The following is a 22,793-nucleotide window of genomic DNA, read 5'->3' on the forward strand; positions in this document are numbered from 1 at the left end:
TTATGTATACTTTTTGTTCATTTTAATTTTTGAACTAATATGATTCTTAAAACTATAGAATGTAAAGTTTAAATGGGCCTTTCATGTTATATCATTAAATTTAGTAATACTATTTCTCGGGCATTAGGTTTTAACTCTTATAAGAATATACATATTTTTTTCTGTTTATGTGCAAATATTTTTCCGATGTGTTTTGGATGTTCCTTCTCTAAAAAAAAGAGATACCATTTTATTTTCGTTTGCATAAGAAAGGATATAAAATTTTTTTCTTTTTTAAATTTAATTAGCCACGATAAAGAAGGAACGTTGCAATGCTACACACTACATTAAAGACGCCTCTAGAGTAAATGAATGACTGTTCATATAGAAATCGCAGTTGTTAGTCTCACACAACAACGCCCCCTATAGTTCGTTGCGATCGCGAATAGCAAGTGAGCTACTGAAAAAAAGTAAGTTAATTCTCTAGTTAGACTACGGTTTCGGTTTTAACAATTGTAATTGTATTTAAATGTTTTTGGTTGTCAAATGTATGGCTAATGATTTCTTGCAATGGGCTAATTTTTGAACACGAAGTTCAATCTCTTGGTTTTCAGGTCAGAATAGAGCCCCAGAATTAGACAGGCCGACTCATCATCTATTTTTGCTCCAAAGAGCTAACATAAGCGCAATACTAACATAACGTTAACTTGCGAACTTTTTTTGCTCCAATATTGCTAGATAGGTCAGCTCTGATAGTATAGGAGCCTTTGGCTAGAAGTTAGCTGAAACTTGTTTTTGTCACAAAATTGTATAGTAATTAGACAAATTAATTTTTTTGAGGGGTTAATGCAGAGATGGGCACCACAAATTATGCGGGAATGCATTCTGAGGGACTCGCGATTCTGTTAGAAATATTGCGATGGACAGCACTATAAAACATTGAAAAATAAAAATTATTCTAAAATTTTATACATATTTATTCTTTGTTATTTCAGTTTATAAATATGTGGTACCTACCTATTTTTAATCTGTAATAAACATTGTTTAAGAACAAGTACCGTCCATTGCCTTCTGCTGAGCATCTTAAAAACCATCAACCAATTTCAACTTTAGATTTACAACTAGCCATCGAGGAAAACTTTAAACTAAGCGTCTTCGGTTTTCATTTTTCAATGTTACAATTTGTGTTCGTAAAATTATTGCGAGAATTTAAAGAAAAATTTACTTTGAAATATGTTTTTGAAATATATTTTCCTGCTTGTAAATGATTTTATTTTTATTTCCCTCACAGTTCAACTAACAATTTAGTAATAATAAATTTGTCTTTTTCAAATATAGAAAAAAATATTTTTTTCAAATTCCTACTGCATATTATAATTTTTTATACTTAGGTAATGAACTCGATTCATTTTTTTATTGCGAAATTCATTTTATTTCAACTGATTTTGGTGGTTAAAATGCAAAGGCGAATTCTAAAATTTTTACATCTAATGCCTAGATTAGCGCAATCCGTTTCCTGCAATGGGCTTCGATGCAAAAATCTTAACTTGTGGTTTAAAATCCGATAAATATTTCTCATCGTCATCATTTTTTTTTTTTTTACAGGTTGGCCAGAAAAAAACCTTTAGAGACTAACGTTTTATTTTAATAAACTTCTGTTTCACGGTAAATGGGCTATCAGAGGAATGAGCTATCAAGCAATGGGTTATCAATTTTAATGGATTTTCATTTCGAGTGGGCTTATATTCGGTCAAATTTTTGTTCCAAATATATCTTTGTATTGAATTTCCGAACAAAAATTTTTGAAGGACTAAATTTTTTTCTTCTTCCAATGCCCGCCTGGGGAATGACCTACGTCATCAGGCAGCTGAAGTGCATATTAGTTGGCCACTCTTTCAGGGTCACCCTATTAGGTGGGCCAACGTTGTTCCCACAGTTAAGGACAGATAGTACAGAGAGGGAAAGAACATCCTTGCCTTTCCCGGAATTCGAACCCGGAACCTTTCAGATGCATGAAGGACTAAAGTAGAGTAACGAAATTTCTACAAGCAGCTAACATTTTGAGTCAAAATTCAATATTGTGTTTTCTAAATTCTAACGCTTACTTTATTTTACTATTTATGCTGTTATCATCAAATATTTCAGATAATATTTTAATTTTTAATCTCCGTATAAAAATTAAAATATTATGGTGAGTCGGGGTTCTCCTTATCTTCCTATCTACCTTAGTCAACACTTACTACTGCTTGTTTTAACGGCAGGTTTATAGATCGTTAAACATGTAAAACCAATTTCAGCCATAACTACATTTTAGCTAGTGAGCTAACGAACAGGGTTGCCGGATTTAAGCCAGATAATACAAAGCTGGTGAGTTTTTTTGTTCCATCTACTAAAATAAGATCGATTAAAATAAATTAAATGCAGGCTTTTATTGAAAGCATATATTTTTCAAAAATACAGGTGACGTAAAAGAAGCTTGGTAATTTTAATTACATGGTACAGTGCACAAAAAAAGATATCACTCTGAATAATATTTGTTCTAACGATCGGATTTTCACGTACATGCTCTAATGATCGAGTTATGATCACGTACAGGTTTTCATGTTCTAATGATCTAATTTTCAGTGTCAATCTTAATGGTTCCTGGGGGGGTGGACCTCAAATATTCTAATTATTTAGGGATAACTATTAATAAAGTTACGAAATCGGACAAGAAACGTACTTTCTCTGAATAAACATACGTATATATATATATTTTTACATATTTGGATACTTAATATTCAAAATATAGGGCATAGCCACAATCTGGGAATGTGGTCCCCATAGTTTAGTCAGCAGAGGAATTCAAAGTATGGACTTCTTAATGTTAATTTCCCTTTTTGCGTTTTTAGTCATATTTTAAAACTAATTAAACACTTCAAAAAACGAAACAAAAATTCACCCACACATAAAATTCATTTATTCAAAGATAATTTTATGAAAAAAAAATTTTTAATAATTATTACTTTTTATTATTTAATTTAATTATGGATAAAAAAAATTGAATTTTGAGGTACAATTTTTATAGCATTTTAATCTACGTATTTTTCTATATCAAAATCAGAAAGTTTCAACCGTTTTTAGTAGAAGCCGAGAAAAATCAAAATTGTTTTTAGAAAAATAATTTCTCGAAAATGAAGAAATATATTAAAATGAGGGAGTTTAATATTATCTAAATGCATTTAATTTACGACAAATTTCATTAATTTTCATTTCGTAGCATAATATTTGTTTCGGAATAACCGATTGCTAATATTTTTTTTTTAATTATAAAATACGATGTTTCTTTTGTAGTCCTATAATATTTGTAGTACTGAAAATTTATTCGTAATTCAGTAAAGAAATTCGAATAAAATATTTCATTAAATAAAAAACATTTCATTCAACGAATGTCTAGTTTTATAAATGCATGTTTTTAATAGAATGATTACTCATCAGCTTTTTTAATTTTATTTTTTAGTTTGTTTTTTTCTATAATTGATACAATTTTAATAATATACATACGTATGCATAGATTTGGAAAAATATATTTATCAATTTCTTAAGTATATATTTTATACTTATTCATACAAATACGTAGTCAACATTTTTAAGCATCCTAAAATTTTTCAACATCTTACATATTGTCTTAATCTTAAAATAAATTTTCTAATTACCTGTACGCGTGTGTTTCGCAGAGCTATTTTACCAATTGTTTAATTAAATTTTAACGGTTCTCAAAATCTTTTTCTTTACGCTACCAAGTATATTATTTTTCTATTAAAATACTAATATATTTTTTTTAAATTTAGATTTTTTTTGAAGTAAAATTCATTTTTAAATTATTGTCAAGTTTTCATTAAATGAAAACTTAGAATTATTACCAGCTAGCTAGGAAATAAATCTTGTTAAGAAATTAAATATTCTGCTGATAAAAACTGTTCTATGCTAAACAGCTATTCTATGCTAGTTACTAAGCATACTATTAGAGGGACCGGAAAGTAATGTCGTTTCGGTGCTTGATATTTGTTATTAAGATTTATTTTTAATTAATGATGTATTCACCCTCTCTAGCAACAAGGTTCTTAAGACTAACAAATATTTATTGCGACAGAACGGCACTAATTTCCGGTCCCGCTAGTACTTTTCTCGAAAAATAAAAAAGTAAATCGTCTTTTTTATTGTTTCTTATTTTTTAATGAACAAAAAGTAAATGCGTATGTGTGCACATCAAAAAACTACAACAGATTGCTTTGTTCCTTAAATGAACGAAAAATTGTGCACATACAATTTTATGTTCAAACTTGTTCTCGCCCGCTAATTTTAAGAAATTGCCCTCTTAAAAAGGTTAATGCTGAAAAAATTTGCTTAAAGTCAAAAACTTACCTTTAGAACAATAAATTTTTATATCAGGAAAATGCTCGATATGCCTTATTTTGTGAAAAAGCAAACACTAAAAATAGAAAATTGTAAAAAGATTCCAAAAACCTACAATTTTTAGAACCATCTAAAAAAATTGTTTTCTTAACTTTATAATTTCCTTAACCCTTTGCGGTCGTATTAAATTTATACATGGATGTCATACTGGTTGGAATTAATTTTCGTTGAACGAACATTACATAATATGCAAGAATGCAAGATTATGAAGGAAAAATAAAACTTTTTAATTCTTTTTTAAACTTTAGATGTATGTAACACAATATGTTTTAATTTTGTGTAAAAAATATATTTTAACAATTCTAGATCGTATGATATTTTTAAAGCGCTCATCAATATGAAGCCCTGGTTTTCGAGAACATGTGTCGCAAAAAAAATTAGTATGGCATCTTCCGCCTTTGATTTTTCTGTTTGAATATTCAGAATAATCTTTACATCTTCAACAGTGTCGCAATATATGTAGTTTGCCATTAAGCTGTGGCTAACATCTTTGATGTGGTGGCTGAAAGCAGACATATGACTGGAATAGTAAAAAAACGTTGAGGGCTGAGAGTAGACGACAGCAAAGGGTTAATACTAAAATAAGATATATTAAGAGATTTTCAGATAACAAATTATTTTATAGCTGTAATTAATATGTTCAGCAAATTATTTAAATATATTTTTTTTTTTTTGAAATCGCCAATTGAAATCGTTCTTTTATTTCTCCGTAAAAAAAACTAGAATGTTAATGTTTCATTTATGATCAGTTGAAACGTGACAATTAAACCCAGAATTTAATTTGTTTGGACGTAACATTGAAACTGTTAGAAACAATTAACCTGAAACTGTTAGAAACAATTAAACTTATTAAAAGTATTAGATAAGAAGCTAAACTTATTTCTTTATTTTGTTAAGAGTGGCAGGAAAAAGGAAAAAAAGTAGTCCATTAATTTTGACACCTATATGAATATCCGATTATTAGAACGAAAAATATCCAGAGTCATGCCTTTTTTTTTGGTGCACTGTGCATTACTTGGTATTATTTTATATGATAATTTGAAAATCGTTAGTTTATTGGAGAAACAGATGTAAATTTTAGAAGCATTAAGAACAATAATTTTAAACTACTTGAAATTATAATAATCAATTTCCCACAACTTTTACAATCAAATATATTTTAATTAGTACTTTTAACAAATATAAGATTTTTATAGAAAATTCCAGATAAAAATATTTAGCACAATTTATAAAAAATGTTTGTTTAAACAGGAATATTGTATGAATTAAAATGTGACTATAATATATTTAGAATAATATTTTAGACTGATTTTAAAGTAAGTAGGGTGAATTGCAGAAACAAATTAATTATTACTAGGAGGCTTCGCCCCCTACTTGCTGGTGCTCGCCAACCCCCGGAACTGCTTTCGCAGTTCATTTCGGATTGCTTCGCAATCCGATGCTCGCTTTACTCGCTCATTGGATACGTTCTTAACGTCTAGCTTTTGTATACTTTTTTGAACACTGAAGTTCCGAAAACTTTTCACTGTAGAAAATTCTAAACCTGTACATTCCAATATAAATTTGAAATTGCAAACAGTTCACATATTTTTCTTAATCACACTATTCTAGAAAAGTAACTGTTGTAAGTTTTGTTTTAAAGTCTTTCCCACAAAAGGGCTAAACAATATGAAATAGTAGTCTGCCACTGAACGCCGGGTGTAAAGCATCGGCTTCGATGAAGATAATTTTGTATTTTTAATTCTCTGAATGGCGCCACCCTAATATGGAATTTGTAAAATAAATGTATATATTTTTGATTGTTGATGAAGCCCATCATTTTGCGTTNGGCATCTTCCGCCTTTGATTATTCTGTTTGAACATTCAGAACAATCTTTACTCTTTACATCTTCACAGTGCCGCATTATATGTATAGTTGGCCATTAAGCTATGGTTAACATTTTTGCTGGGGTGGCTAAGAGCAGACAGACATGCGTCTGGAACGGTAAAAAAGCGTTGGTGGCTGAGAGTAGACATACGACAGCAAAGGGTTAATACTAAGATAAGATATATCAAGAGAGTTTTAGAAAACAAATTATTTTATAGCTGTAATTCAGTTTGTTAAGAGCGGCAGGAAAAAGGTGAAAATGGTCCATTAAATTTGACACTTATATGAATATCCGATTATTAGAACGAAAATTATCCAGGGTCATACCCTTTTTTTTTGGTGCACTGTACATTACTTGGTATGATTTTATATGATAATTTGAAAATCGTTAGTTTATTGAAGAAACAGGTGTAAACTTTAGAAGCATTAAGAGCAATAATTTTAAACTACTTGAAATTATAATAATCAATTTCCCACAGTTTTTACAACCAAATATATTTTAATTAGTACTTTTAACAAATATATGATTTTTATAAAAAATTCCTGATAAAAATATTTAGCACAATTTATAAAAAATGTTTGCTTAAACAGGAATATTGTATGAATTAAAACTTGACTATAATATATTTAGAATAATATTTTAGGCTGATTTTAAAGTAAGTACGGTGAATTGCACAAACAAATGAATTACTGTATATTACTCACATTTTAACCATTTTTGTAATAAGTACCGTTAAAAAAAGTAAATAACTTCAATTGGGAAGACATTTTGTTTAGAAAAAATTGAGTCGAAAAATATACTTATTACTAAAGTTTATTTGCACAGTAGAAATTTTAACTATTACAATCTTATTAATAATTTATTTTTACATCGGGAAAGATCGCGGCAACCCTCTATATTTTGATTATCAGAAATTCAAATCTGTTGAGAAAACATCTATGTTTATTCAGAAAAACTACGTTTTTGTCTCTGATTTCGTAATTTAAAATATCGTCCACACAAATTACCATGTTTGACACCTGGGAAACATCCCTGAGAAGCATTTAGTTTGAGAGTCTTAAAACGTAAAAATCCGATCATTGGATTAAAAGTTATGCAGAGTGGTTTGCGTTTCTGGTGGGATAAAGGTTTACCACTATAAGCTAACATTTGAAGGCAAAATTCAAATTGTTTATTTCAAGGACAAAAATTTTGTTTTATAGTTTGCTCCTGTTGCGACATATTATTTTACGGATGGAATAAAAAAGTTTTAGGCAGTTTAATATGCGTAATAATTTAATATATAATTTCCTGCAACGGGCTACTGTTTGGAAGTAAAAATGAATTGCTTTGTTATTCAAAATATAGTTAAAATTTATTTAATCCAAAATTTGTTGACAAATGATCAAAGAATATTTTTTGTGGATTAACAATGTCATAAACTGGCCTTTAATTTGGCGACGAAATTTAAATTTCTTTTTTTTTTCGTCAAGTCAAATGAAACTTTTAGTTGTTTTGTTAAAAATCAGTGAAAACCTGTGTTGGGCATTTTTTAATAGTCAAGCCAACGAAACTTTTTGATGATCAAATTTAAGTTACCAATTTTCTATAATTTTTATTGCAATTTAAAACATTTTATAAAATGCCAGATAGTTGTTCTGTTTGTAAGGCGTCTCTGAAGGAATTCTCAAAAAAGGACATAAAAGCAATGCAGTTTTCTTTATGATGTGTTTTTTTTCGAATAACTATTTGGACGAAATAGCTTTTCTTAAATTAATGAAAGGAAAAAAGAATTTGTGTAAATCAAAATTCTAGTTTATAGGAGCAATAGTTTAAAAAAATGTGTAGCATGTGTTTCGAAATTTGCAGTTTTATAGAAAAGGCAGATAAGAAAAAAAAGCCAGAGAAGAATAAGAAAGAGAGAGAGAGAAGAAAAAATAAAAAAATAAAAAAGCGAGAAGAAAAAAAGGGAGCAAAAGGAACAGGTAGCAGCAATTATGAGTGACACTTTTTTTTCCTTCAAAAAAGCATAAATAGTATTACTGAAGCTAGAAACAAAACTAAAATTGTATTTTTAATCTTTGTTGAGAAGTGAAACTTGAACTAAATATTTGGTCGGAACAAGTGGAGGTCTTAAAATGAATGGAACATGAGAATGAAATTCGTACCTGAGTTATGGTTTATCACATGTTGTACCTCAATCAACGTCATCGCTCTTCCCTAACGGAAAAAAAGGCCACAACTTGCCCTATAAAAACTGCAAAGAAATTTATAAGAGAACAAATGTGGTTATCGGCATTTCAAATCAAAAAATTGAATTAAAAATTTAATAGAAAATTAACGACACTTATATTTTACAAAACGAATGTGTGCACTGCGCGAAAGATCACGGGAAAAGGTAGAAACGAAACAGCAACTTATAGTTTGTCTATTTAAAGAACTCCCCTTAGAACAAAGTCTAAAGCAGTCTAATGCTGTGGAAACTAGAAAAATAGCAGAAATAGTTTATCACAAGAGAGTGCTTTTCTCTTCCCTGATTCCATTTCTCTCTTCAAACCTATCTTAAATATTGACACAACACTCTTACTCGAAATAGTTTAACTTTGCCACCGTCTCTGCTCTAGACAAATGGCGGGTGGAGTTCTTTCCATAGACAGACTGTATAAGAGATGGTTTAAGTAAGTCTTTCATGTATTTTGAAAAGACGGACTGTGATTGCTTTGCTTAGTTATGTTTATATGCAACAATATGTTTATACACATAGGTATAAAACAATAAGGTAAAAATTAAAAGAGCCAATAAAATTTAGCTTTTAAATAAAGGACTGTTTTTCTTTTGAAAAAATCTTTTGACTCTTTAAGAAGAGGCCAACTTTTATTACTACCCTACTAAGGAATGCTTACAATGGACGAACATTTTAAAGACACGGATAAAGGTTTACTAGCATGGGGACTAGCATTTGAAGGCAAAATTCAAATTTGTCATTTCAAGGACGAAAAGTTTTATAGTTTGCTCTTGTTAGGTAAGATCATTTTGCGGATGATAACATAAATTTTAGGCAAATTAATATGAACTAATAATTTTCTGCCACGGGCTACTGTATGGAAGTAAAAATGAAGTGTTTTCTAAATCAAAACATAGCTAAATTTTTTTCAATCTAAAACTTTTTTGACTAGTGCAAAAGTATACCTTATATGGGTTAACAGCGTTGTAAGCTGGGCTTAAATTTGGAGGCGAAATTTAATCTTGTTTTTTCTTCCGTCGAAAACTAGCTAAAATTAATTTGGAATATTATTATTATATCTTTTAATATATTAATTACTATAGTTTTTAAATATTATATCTTATTTCGTGGAGGGATAACGAAACATTTATTGGGATATCAATTTTCTAAATTTGGTATTGAATTCAAACTTTCGGTTATTTTGTCAAAAATCATCGAAATCTCGTGGGCATTTTTTAGCGGTCAAATAAGCGAGAATTTTTGGTCAAATGAAAGTTAACGATTTCTTGTCATTTTTATTGCGATTTAAAACATTTTAAAAATTGTTCTGTTTGTAAGGTGTCACTGGAGGAACTTTTAGAAAGGGACATAAAAGCAACGCAATTTTCTTAAAGTTTTTTTTTCGAATAACTAATTGGGCAATAAAACTGTTCTTATATTAAAGAAAATGAAAAAAGATTGTGTGCATCAAAATTCAAATTTATTGGAGCAAAAGTTTAAGAAAACATGTGTTTTGAAATCAGCAGTTTGAGAAAAAAAAGGCAGCAAAAAAAACAGGTTGCAGCGTAAACAGTTTGTTTTTTTGAAAAACATAAATAGTATTACTGTAACTTAAATTGCCTTTAAATCTTTATTGAGAAGTGAAAATTGAATTTAATTGTTGGGTGAAACAGGAGATCTTAAAATTGAGGGAACATGAGAATGAAATTCTTACCTGAATCATGGTTTATCACAATCACAATCGCTCAATCAACGTTATCACTCTTGCCCATCAGAAAAAAGGTCAAAACTTGTTCTGTAAAAATTGAAAAGAAAATAATTAGAGAACAAATGTGTTATTAGGAATTCCAAATAATAAATTTCAATAAAAATGTATTAAAATAATAATTATACTTATATTTTACAAAACGAATGTGTGCACGGTGCAAAAGATCACGGGAACAGGGAGAAACGAGACAGCAACTTTATAGTTTGTCTATTTAAAGAACTCCCCTTAGGACAAAGTCCAAAGACGTATCCTGCTATGGAATCGTGTCAGTTGGCAGGGGTGCCTGAGGCCGAAGTGGCACTTCATCATGAGGTAAGGATCGTTGAGGTGGTATGCCTTCTGGTCCTTGTAGCCTAGAAATAAAAGCAAGGATTAATAAGTGGGCACATTACCCGAGTAATTATCATCAGAGATAATGCCAATTATACATACATAAATATAAATTCATAAATAATAATAAATATGAAAACAAAACACATAAGTATAAATAGGTAATTATTTAGATTTATAGATAATCAAAATTGTACTTCCTGTACAAAGTTTGTCAGTATAACAAAGCAACAAAAAACATTTCATCACATAACGCTTATTCATTAGTCCAAAGCTTTGCTTAGTTAATAGTGCAATAACCAGAAAATAGCAGTAATGGAAATAATGAAAACCAGAAAATAGCAGAGATAGTTTATCACAAGAGGGTGCTTTTTTCTCCCCTGATTTCCTTTCTCTCTTTAAACCTGTCTTAGATAGTGACCCAACACTCTTTATTGAAATAAGTAAACCTCCTCACCGCCTCTGCACCAGACGAATGGCGAGAGGAGTTCTTTCCATAATGCTGCATGAAGAGATGGTTAAAATTTTTAATGTGTTTCGGAACAGGTGGACTGTGATTGCCTAGCTTAATTATTTATTTATTTTAAGACAAAAACTGATCGTTAAAAATGGATTATAAATCATTAAACATAAGTATTGCTTTTTGTTTTATCTTTTCTCATGTATGTGATAGATTATTAAAGGTAGGCATGTAAAAACAATCTGACATACAGTGTGAATCTTCTTTCGCTGTTAGGTATATTTCCAGAAGCCGAGATGTGTAATATGTTCCGTTGTTGAAAGATACTCATTCGTTCGGAGGAATCAAGAAAATCATTGTATGCATGTGACGTTAAATTTTGGTATTACGCTCTACTGATGGTATTATCATAATTCGCACAGTTTTAATAAAGAATTTCAAAGCGTATTTCCCGTAGTTTCAGAAAATATTTTTACTAGTAGTAGTACACCGAGAAGGATAACAATTTATAATAAATATGTAGCTGTTTTAATTGCGTGGGTATATTCCTTTCAGCTTTGTGGAAGATTTCATAGTGATGTTCATTGCTGATTGATTTTTTTTGTTCATCCCGTACTGAGAATGGGTATTCTCACAAGTCATAAAATAAATTTTAATGTTATGATTTTGCTGCCGGAAACAAGCACTGCGCAAATGTTATTAGTCTAAAAATTTTAAGTCTGGAAGAAATATTGCGCAGAAGTGGTCATTAATTAAAATATGTTACTCCTAAATCTGGTATTGAGATGAATAATTACATAAAATATGGAGTTGTAAATGAAACAAAAAGAAACGGTACGATATGAAAATTTATAAGCTATGGATAGAGCGTTCGCCTTCCAATGAGGTGAACCGGTTTCGAATCCCGGCGATGACGAGTCGAGACGAATCCGCATCTAACTTGCACCGACCACAGTGATGACGTGCTATATCCTCAGTGGCAGACGAACCATGGGTTGAAGTCCCTTTGCCGTCAGGTTAACCGTGGGAGGTTCTCGCGGTCTTCATTCACCATATAGCGCAAATGCGGGTTAGCTCCCTCAAAAAGTCCTCCACAAAGTATAAAATTTCTCCCAATATTTGATCCAGGTGTCTTCTGGATTGGGTTCAAAATTAGAAGGCTATGGAGTTGAACATTAGTAGTCGTAATCCCAAAAGCTGGGTCGGATGTTCAACGACTGTTATAAAAATATAAAATATCTTCATCTAATGTTTGGTTTTCTTTACTTTAAAAAATTGAGCGGATGTTTGGTTTTCTCTTGGTCGTGAAATGAAATAGTCATTTCGTTTTTATTTCAGAATACAGTTGTTTTGGACAGCTATTAAATGTATGTCGATTGCTCTTCAATTTCTGCTCATACAAACAGTTTCTTCGATTTGCATTGTAATTCCCCTAAACTTTATTTATTCATAAGTCATTAACAATACGAAGTGCCATAACTTTTATATTCTTATTTGAAAATACATAAATTTATTACTCGATTTTTGTTTTCGTTACAACTCTACAAAATTACTTTAATAATAAGTTACAACTCTACAAATCTGCTTACTTAATGCAAAAATTCTATTTTAATTTTGGAATATCTACCATCTCGATAATAATTAGAGAAAGAGTTTGTGAGTGTGTGTTTGTCTGTGGGCGTGTGTGTCTTCGTTCACAGCTCCAGAACCATTAGATTTGTCGTCCTGAAATTTGGATAGCGGCTGTAGGAGACAATTATAATCCTCAATCCTAAAATTCTTAAAAAATTTTCAGTTAGATCGTTCGGGAGAGACGTGAGAAAAATGGAATTTTCTGATTGACTTAGCATTTAGCTTATATTAGATATTATATTTAGAGCTTATATTATATTTAGAGCCTGACTAAAGAAGGGGCATACGGTGCAGTTGCCCCGGACCCCCACATCAGTGGGAATCCCTAAATCTAATGGAAAGGTTATTTTAAGTTTCCTTCCTGAATGAAATTTTTTTTTAAGCAAAATATAAGTATAATGAGAAATCCGTCAGTTTGATGTTAGCTTCTTCATTAATCTATCTTTTGAACACAATCTATATTTCGCGAATCCATGGCTTTCTAGGACGGAATTCAGCTAAATTTTCGCAATTAGGATAGACAAATATGGGCAATCAGAAGCCTGTATTTTTACGTATCGCAAAATGCGATATGTTTTCAAAAATACAGGCTTCTGATTGGCTTAATTGAGCCATAGTCATTGCAAAAATTTAGCTGAATTCAGCCCTAATGTTAGCAAGGATATGAATTTTTCGCAGCTAGATGACAACATTAACAATCAAAAAACCGTATTCAGCATGATGGACATAGAATTGGAACGATATTTCGCCTGGGGTGGGGGGACTTAATAGCTATTTTAGGTTCTAGTCAATTTTCTTCTTATCTATAATGAAGTGAAAATTTTAAATACCTCCATAAAGTTCAGTTCTTCATTACTTAAGTAGTGAAGCAGACGGTGGGGCGGGGGGCAATTAGGCTAAGTCGGGTCCTGAGTGAACTCCAGCCAGTTCTATTTGTGAAGAATTTGAAGGTAACATCGTTGATGGTTGGTAGCTTCTAGCTCTCTAGAATAAAAAAAAGGAGCTTATTGCACATTTTTAATAATAATTCACTTGTTATATCAGATAAACTAAATGATTAACGTAAACGCTGTGCAGCATGCATGAACTACTTCTTCTAAATGGAAACTCTAAAGTAGTCAGAAACCGAGAGTTTATTTCGTTAATAGTTATGCTTTTAAATTATGTTTCTATGAAACAAAATAAGTTGAAATCAAAGCTAATTGAAATAAAATAGAATAAGCTATGCACCGAAAAAAAATTATGGAGAAACGGTAGTTCATTTATAGTTCGTTCACCCAGGAGCTGGCACTTGGCTCCGCCTTCATCACGTGGTATTCGACGATTAATATTTTACTATTTTTGGGAGAAGGCTGTAAACAATCCTGAACAAGGTTGCTATTTGGCGATCGTATGACAAAAATATTTATTTATTTAGCAATCTTTATTAACATTTTTAATACCTTAAATATTTCATACATTTGATGATATTTTTCTCTTTTGAGTGAATAGTTTGTTCTTTTTTAGTCATTTTGATATAATATATTTAATTGGCTAGAGTAACAAAAGGTATAATACCAGATGATAATGCGAAGTAAGTGATTGAAAAATAATTCACTGTTTGCGCTTGGCGCTCATTAAGGGTTGTCTCAATTTAAAGCGCGGAGACTTTTCTTTTCTTACTCCTGTGCTAAAATGAACTCTTCGTCCGAAGAGGTGGAGCCAAGAGCCAACTCCTGGTGAACGAAGTATAGAAGAAACTAAAAAAAAATCGTGATATTATTAGATATTAACGTCAGTGATGATTAATTAAATTTGGTATTATGGTAACTGGTGTAGTTTTAATAGGTAGCAAAAATGCTGATATGGGTACAGTGTATTTTATTAGTCTGTTTGGAACCCATTAAAACTGCGTTAAAACTGTGCAGTTTTATAATAGATACTGACTATGGAAAGGGATATTTTACGGTTCCTCGAAAGTGATAATCAGTGGAGAAAATTGCTCGATTTTCGTGAATTTTAACTTTACATTATTAACGTTCATTAAACGTTGATAACCAGTACATTGATTAACTTTTTGATGGGTGAATTAATTAAAAAATTTGTAGGCTTGTAATTTTCTACTATAGCTAACGCCTTGGCTATTAATTTTAATTGGCGTGGCTTCAAACCAAAAGATTTCGGTTGGATAATGGTTTTATTTCAGGGTGAGGGGGCAGCTAAGTTTTTTTAAACAAAAAATAAGCAACTTCATTACACTTAAAAATTTTTAAGAACTTAGAAAAAATATAATTAGGATCTGTTTACTACTAAATAATCTTTCTTCCTATATTCAAAGTTCATATAAACATTTTAAAAAATGCAAAATAATTTTCATAGACATTACATTATCGTGATAAAACAACTAGTTTTTGATAAAGAACTCTTTTCTTGATTATATTAGCCACCATAAAAACAATTTATACACAATTTTTAATATATATTCAATATTGAGTGACTCATTTTATTTTTCAAATTAATAATTGCTTTATTTAATAATGTAAATAAAATAATTCAAAATTAATTAGTTTAACTATTGTTTAAAAAGGTTATGGAGTGTACTTTTGGATTTAATAGTCATTTGTAAAAGCATATTTCATTTCGGTTTCTCAAAACATAAACTATGTTAATGTTATTGATCATATCCAATTTATAAAGATATGTAAAGATCTGAGCAAACTAAGAAGACTTTAATAAATTCATGTTACAAATGTAAACTAATGAATGGCTCCTAATAATTTTTTTTATTGAAATTTGCTACTTGGTTCAGTATTTCTTTAATAAAATGATAAAAATAAATTTAAATAATTTTTAAATGTATATACAATGAGTATTGAAGCTATAAACATGTTTGTGGGATGTAAATTATTATATGGTCCCAACACACATAATATTTAACCAAAATCAACAAAAAAGTTGTAATCGCCTTATTACGATAACTGGTTACCCAAAACGTCAAATGCTTTTGCTTTCTGAATTCACTCTGTTAAACGCCACATCATTTCAAATCATGGGTTGCAAAATCTGTCTCAATTGTGTATACTATAGCCTACGTCACAGATCGTGTTATTCCTACTAAATTTAACTAGTAAACTGTATTTTCTGCGAACCTGATTTCTAGCAACAAGTAAAAGCATCAAACGAAGTGTCTTGTTATAAGTCGCTACTCGCCAGGTTGGAATTGTATTAGTCTAGTTCCTTTGGAAATAATTTATATTGTTGTGTTACCGAAGTTTATGAATTTAGTAAACATATTTAAAACTCAGTTTATTAATTAAACTAAAAGGTAAATGTTATTCCTAGTAAGTGGAAGTAGTTGTGCTTTTTTCATATTATACCCAATTGATGTTTGTCGTCGGATTGATTTTCATATCCTGCCTATGAACGTGTTTCAAGACGTCACAAAATAATTTTCCTTCCTCAGAATTCATATTTAAACTAAAAATCACCGTCAAGTCAGTAATTATAATAAATTACTATTATGTAAATACATTAAAAATGCCTGCTAGTGAAAATAAAAAGAAAAACAGCAGCGATCGCCATAGCAACGCATGCAATGACGACGCATGCGTACTGTTTATTATTACTCTTGAACACAATTGAAAAGTGAGTGAACGCCATCAAATCCATAAAAACTGAGATAATTAAAGTTTTTATTTCAATTGTTTTTAAATCAAATCATTAAGAGATGAATGAAAGTTTTTTGGAATGACAAGTCTGAATAACATAAGATTTTTAGTTACATTTAAAGTAGTGAAAGGCCCTCACTTCATTTTTTTTTTAGATCTTGCCTTCAAATACTATTAAGTTTTTTCATAAAACAAACTAAGAGCATTGAAAATTTTAAAAGTAATAATACAATAATAAAAAGTAATAAGTAAAAAAAAGTAATAAATGACAATAAAAGTTTTTAAAAAATTATGCAATTATTAGATGGTCCCTCGGATACAAAATCTTACGATAAAAATCTCAACTAACTCTTATCTTTATCAAATTAAATGAATAAAAAAGAAATACAAATTCTGAGGAGATGAAGTTTTGTAGTTCTCAACTGTTCCGGGGACCCACATGAAAATACACAATTAGATATTGATCCCCAAGTCAAGTTATGGGTACGATGGCGCTTCGACCAGAATGAAATTAACAAGACAAATAAAACTTTCCTTGCTTTAAGGAAGAAAAAAAACAATTTGGTAATGCTTAGTTGGTCCCCGTGATCAGCATAGATTCAAAAGATTTTTCGATTTGATTTCAAAGGACAGAAAAAGAAGCCTGAAGTAAAGAATGTCTTGTAAAGTGCAGCAGAATCGCACACGAGAGTGCAGGAATCCTTCCCACTCAATGCAGCTGAGTATACGCTCAAACGAACCCGTGAGCTCTATGGCAGAATTTTTTCGGGATTTTTGCGATAAAACTCTCTAGCACTAATGTCTATCTGCATGGTACTTTTAATAATAACAAATACATATGTTACTAATTTAAGGTAACGGAAGCGCTGTGTTTAAAAAAAAAAAGAAAAAAAACTATGCAATTTTTAATTGAATCTGCATTTTTTTATTATTATTATTTTAATATGGGCGATAGTTCACATTTTATTAGAGAAAAAGAGCATTAATTATTTCCTTTTTCCCCATTTTGTGAATCATCATCACATTAAAGAAAAAAAATCGTGGAATCCGTAGCAGTAACCACCGAAATAGAGATTGAAGAACGGGTTAATGAAATACGTGTACCGTTTCGAGATTCGGTTGTTGTAATAAATATTATTGTACTAAATATATCGGATTTTAAAAACAATGTGGAAATCAATAGCTATAACTGCTAAAAAAAATCGATGTAATCATCGCCTTAAATAGTAAATACTCAAACTGGAGTTTCTCATACAGATTGTAATATATCAGGATATAAAACCATGTGAAAATCAATACCAATAACTGCCGAAAATACAATCGAAGCACTATGAGTCATGGTGGTTCAGGGGATAGAGCGGTCGCCTTCCAATGAGGTGAACCGGGCTTAAATCCCCGCAATGGGTTATCGATAATAATTCCGCACCCGGCTCAAATCGACCACATTGCTGACGAAAAATATCCTCAGTGGTAGACGGATCATGGGTTGGAGTCCCCTTGCCGTCTGGCTAACCGTGGGAGGTTTTCATGGATTTCTTTTCCCTGTAACGCTAATGCGAGTTAGTTCTATCAAAAAGTCCTCCATGGAGGCAGATTTCTCTCAAGACTTAATCCAGGAGTTCCCTTGTCTTCTGGATCGGGTGATAAATTACAGGTCTACTGAGTTGAACATTGGTCATTGTAAACCCGAAAATTGGGTCGGCTGTACAAAGACTATTATAAAATCGAAACGCCATGTGGATTTATGATACTATAAGCGTAAATTGAGAGCGTCAAAAAGTGATTATTTAAAAGGGCGATTGGAATTTTAAGTGCAGAAATAATATTAACTGATGAATAACCGGAATTTTTAAAACCCCAAGGAAAATGGTAGCACTAGCAATGAAACTCTGAATCAGCTGGTTATTCAGGGCTTTATTAGCAATAACTGCCGAAAAAATAATGAAATAGTCACATTAAATGTAAATAAGTGCAATAAAACTTGTAAAAGTAAATAAGGGTAATAATATACGGATAAGTAAATAAATGTATTAAAAAAAAACATCTAGATTTTTTTTTAAAATGACGTGAAAATTCGTAGCAATAATTAACGAATGAATGATTCCTAGGATCTGCTATTCGAACTTCACGTGCTGTAATAACATCAATGCTAAGAATGAAAAAAAAACCACTGACTAGAATATTATAATAACTAAGCTGTAAGAAACATCGAAATTTTTAAAGAAAAGTAAAAATTCGTAGCTATAATGACGAAAAGAGTGATCAAAACATATTTATGAAGGAATCGGTGCGAGTTGTGAGCGATGATAAAGTCAAATAGGTGATTTAGAATTTCCTTTTTGTATCCGTCGTTGAACCAGGGGAGAAAGCGAGACGGAAAAGAGGAAAGGCTGGTAGTAAAACCATTTCAGTTATAGCTATTTTTGAGAAGGAGTTTACTTATTCTTTTTTTAAATTTTTCAACAATATCTACTTTATCTTGGAAAAGAAGCAGTTTTATATATACGCCAGAATTATAAAAGAAATCTTGATAGAGATATTTCATTTTTTTCGAAAAAAATGCTGGAATGAAATGTTTTACGTACCAGGTTTTTCTCTTTTCCGTCTTGCTATATAAGGGCTTTCACCCATGCGTTGAACAGCCGACCCAATTTTTGGGCTTACGACTGCAAATGTTCAACTCCGTAGCCTTGTAATTTTGAACGGAAGAGACAAGGAACTTCTGGATTCCAGAAGACAAGGTAACTTCTGGATCAGTACCCCCAGAGGTATTGATTTGTTATGGGAACATGGAGGACTTAGCGACTCGTCAGATTTAACGTGCATCAGCACCATTTACTAGACGAGGAGTTTTTGGCCGGCTGGGATCGAATCCACGAACTCTAGGACATGGGCCCAGAGCCCTACCGATCACGCTGTCCCAGCCTATTTTCAACTTTGTTTTTTTTTCAGCTTAGGAATATGTAATACTTTCCTATGGCTAATTAATTTGCAATAAATTTTGATAAGAACCAATGTCATCCATCGCTGACTGATGAATATCATTGAAAACTTTCAACTTCAGATTTACAACCATTAATATAAAATTTATGATGAACAAATGATTTCTAACTTTTAGAGGCAATATTTCATCTTCAATTTCTTGACCAAAAACTCGCTAAAACTTGTAATAACCATAATTCTTCTTTGTTGGGTGAGTTATCGAAGATTTTTTTTTAGATACAGACTTTCGAAACTAGGCTTACACTTGAAGCAAAATTCAAAGGTATGGTATTTTAATCAGGAATTTAGCTAATGCATTTTTCGGAAATTTTTTAACTGTGGGAAAAACTAAAATTTTTGATTGAAAAACTTGAGTGCAAATTTCCGACAATGGGCTAACGTTTTCAAACGACTTTTCTTGTGGTTTGTGGGTCAAAAATTGGCTATAAAACTTGTTTTTTTGATGATTTGACTAATGAAATTTTCGTTGAGTTAAGTGAGCTAACAAAATGCCTAGAAAAATTTTGTGGAATAATGTTGGCTAATTATTTCCTGCAACGACCTATTACTGGACTTCACAATTGCTTTCCTTTCAGATCAGAAATTGGTTAAAATTTGTTTTGTCTTCTTTTTGGCATATGAGGTTAAGATTTCTTACAATGGGCCTCCAGTCAATAATCAAACTTATATTTTTTAGATCAGAAATTAGATTAAAAATATTTTGGCCATATTGTGTGCAAATTAGAAATAAAATTACATTTTTCTACTTTTGATCAAAAACTAATTAAAACTTGTTATGACCATAACCTTTGTTTCGGCAGGTGGAATTGCAGTTTTGTACAGAGGTCTAACTTTTGGAGACAAAGTTAAAACTTGTGGTTTTAAAGTCGGGCGGTTGATTCCCAGGTCCATTTCAAAATTACCTAAAATCTATTTTGGTCATTACTTTTGTTTAAGAGATGAGCTAACGAAAATGTCTGATTTGTTAAATTTTGGGATAAGATTGAATTTAACATTTGCTCACTTCATAGTTTTGCCAAAATTCGTTCTTGCCAAAAATTGTTTCGAGGGATAACGATTTCCTAAAATAAGCTTAAATTTCAGGCAGACACTGGCTGTTTGTTGAAATGGCTTATGGTGCTTTAGATAATAATTTAACAATATCTTAATTTGATCATAACTGTTTTTTGCCGGATGGCTTAACAATTATCTACAATAACGCTAGAGTGCAAAACTCAAACTATTTTTTAAACCAAGTATCAGTTGAAATTTTTCTTTGCTGTCGTTTTTTTCCCTTTTTGATTGGAGGGCTAACGAAAAGTTTGGCCCGTTAATATGAGATAGCAATTTTGCACAATAAGCTAACAGTTCTCATTAGAATACGTAAATTTGATTTAAAAATTTGATTAGTCAGACAAAAGAATTTTGGCTAAAAAACACTTTTAAGCAAGTGAAAATCAAGCACTCACAGCAGCAAATGGGGACCCTGATTCATAGAAATTAAGGATCCACAATTTCTAGACCAATGGAATGATGTTCAGCGTTATACATCGGCTGCCTTTACATTACAGGAAAATTAGCGCACATCAATTTGAAGTTCGTGAACTGGTTTGTACACATGGACTGATTTTTTACGCACCAGGATTTGTACGCCAATTCTTCTCAATGGCATCGCAGTGACTTAACCATTTGAACATCGTGAATTTTTTAAACACGTTTTGTTTTTCAAAGAAATTTTTCAAAGCTGATTGGCTAATGAAAGTTTTTGCTGCGATACGATTTGCATAGTCTTACGATATCCTATTACGGGTTAGCTCTGCATTGTAAAATTTGATATTTAACTCTAAAAATCTTACATTTTTAGCTAACAAAAAAGTTAACAAGAAACTATATTCGCCTGTTCTTTTAGTTGGGTTATTATTTTTTCAATAACTTTTTATAGGTGGGGCAAGTAACAAAAAATTTTGTTAACCAATGATTTCTGACAATGGCATAATTTTTCAATACAAAGTTCAATGTCAAAAATTAGCTTAACTTCTTTTTGCCACAAAAATATTTGGCGTTCTGCATGCACAGGTATATAACACACGTCACAAATTGCACCGAAGACTTGTATAGTAACGGAAGAGACCGTTAACAGTATTATATTAGATAACGCTCAACAATATTTAAAAAAAAAAAAGGAATTTTTTTTTAAGCATTTACAATAAATTCTTTCTTCGTAATTTTAGTTTATGAATATCTGTCACCTACCTATTGCTAATCCGTAATAACCATTGCTAAAAGTAAATATTTTTATCACTTACTAATGAGCATCTTAAAAACCTTTCACCACTTTCAACTTCAGATTTAAAACTAACCGCCGAATAATAGATGAAAATTAAAAAGTCTTCGGCCTAAAAATGTTCAATGTTATTATTTGAAAACGGAATATTATTCTTAAAATTTTTTTTAAAAAAAAATTGGCTTTTTTATCATTCACATTTTCTTACTCATTGTAAATGATTTCTATACTTATTTTGTTACGTTTTAATATCCATCATAATGCATGCAATTAAGAAATTAGCAGGAAAATAAAAAATTTCCTTCTTCAAATATAAAAAAAAAAGAATTTTCAGTTTTTCACTTCATACTATTGATTTTTTTTAAAATATTTTGGCAATTTGATAGTTGATTTAATTTTTTACTGCGATTTTTTTAATGTCAACAGACTTTTAAGATTAAAGGCCGGATAACTAAACGCTAAACGCCGAATAAATGCAGGATAACTGTTTCCTGCAATGGGCCTAAATTTCGGTGTAAAAATTCAAACTTGTGGTTTTTGTAAAAAAAATAAGCTTAAATCTGTTTTGGGCATTATTTTTAGCGGGTAAACTAATGAAAACTTTCGGTGCGTTAAAAATTTCCTACAATTTAGTTGATTTTGTAGGTAAGATGAGTGGTTTGTAGGTTTAATTTCTCTACACTTTCGTCACTATGATAATTTTTAGACAGGGTGGCTGGACAAAGGTTTTAGGGGCTAACGATTTATTCTATAAGCTCAGGTTTCGTAGTAAAATTTCAAATTTTGACTAAAAAATTGCTTAGATTTACAAAAAGTTAGCAAAAAGCTGAGTTGAGTCTTACTTTTTTCTGTAGGTGGTCACACACACAGCAATTATCTGTAGTGGAGTTTCGAAGGCAAAATTAAAACCTTTAGTTTTTCAAATTTGTTATTTTAGTTTTTCAATCTATACAATGTTTCTGATCCGTGGTGTCTTAAGCGGTAGAGCGCTGGCCTTTCAATGAGGTGAACCGAGTTCGAATCCCAACGATGCTTGGTAGATACGAATTCCACATCCGGCTTGCACCAACAACAGTGCTGACGTGAAATATGCTCAGTGGTAGACGGATTATGGGTTAGAGTCCCTTTACCGTTAGGCTAACCGTGACTGGGCTCGTGGTCTTCCTCATCATGCAACGCAAATGG

At 30.9% G+C, this 22,793-nt stretch overlaps 1 long non-coding RNA gene across 1 annotated transcript in view; it reads right to left on the bottom strand.

Moving 5' to 3' along the window:
- Positions 1-22,793, bottom strand: part of LOC122271786 (uncharacterized) — a 77,043-nt gene that overhangs the window by 22,921 nt on the left and 31,329 nt on the right. Inside the window, exon 4 of the long non-coding RNA XR_011636005.1 lies at positions 8,450-8,538. This is a non-coding gene — a long non-coding RNA (uncharacterized lncRNA). The remainder of the gene's footprint in view (positions 1-8,449; positions 8,539-22,793) is intronic.

Source organism: Parasteatoda tepidariorum, unplaced genomic scaffold, assembly GCF_043381705.1.
Source record: "Parasteatoda tepidariorum isolate YZ-2023 unplaced genomic scaffold, CAS_Ptep_4.0 HiC_scaffold_57485, whole genome shotgun sequence".
Lineage (NCBI taxonomy): Eukaryota > Metazoa > Arthropoda > Arachnida > Araneae > Theridiidae > Parasteatoda > Parasteatoda tepidariorum.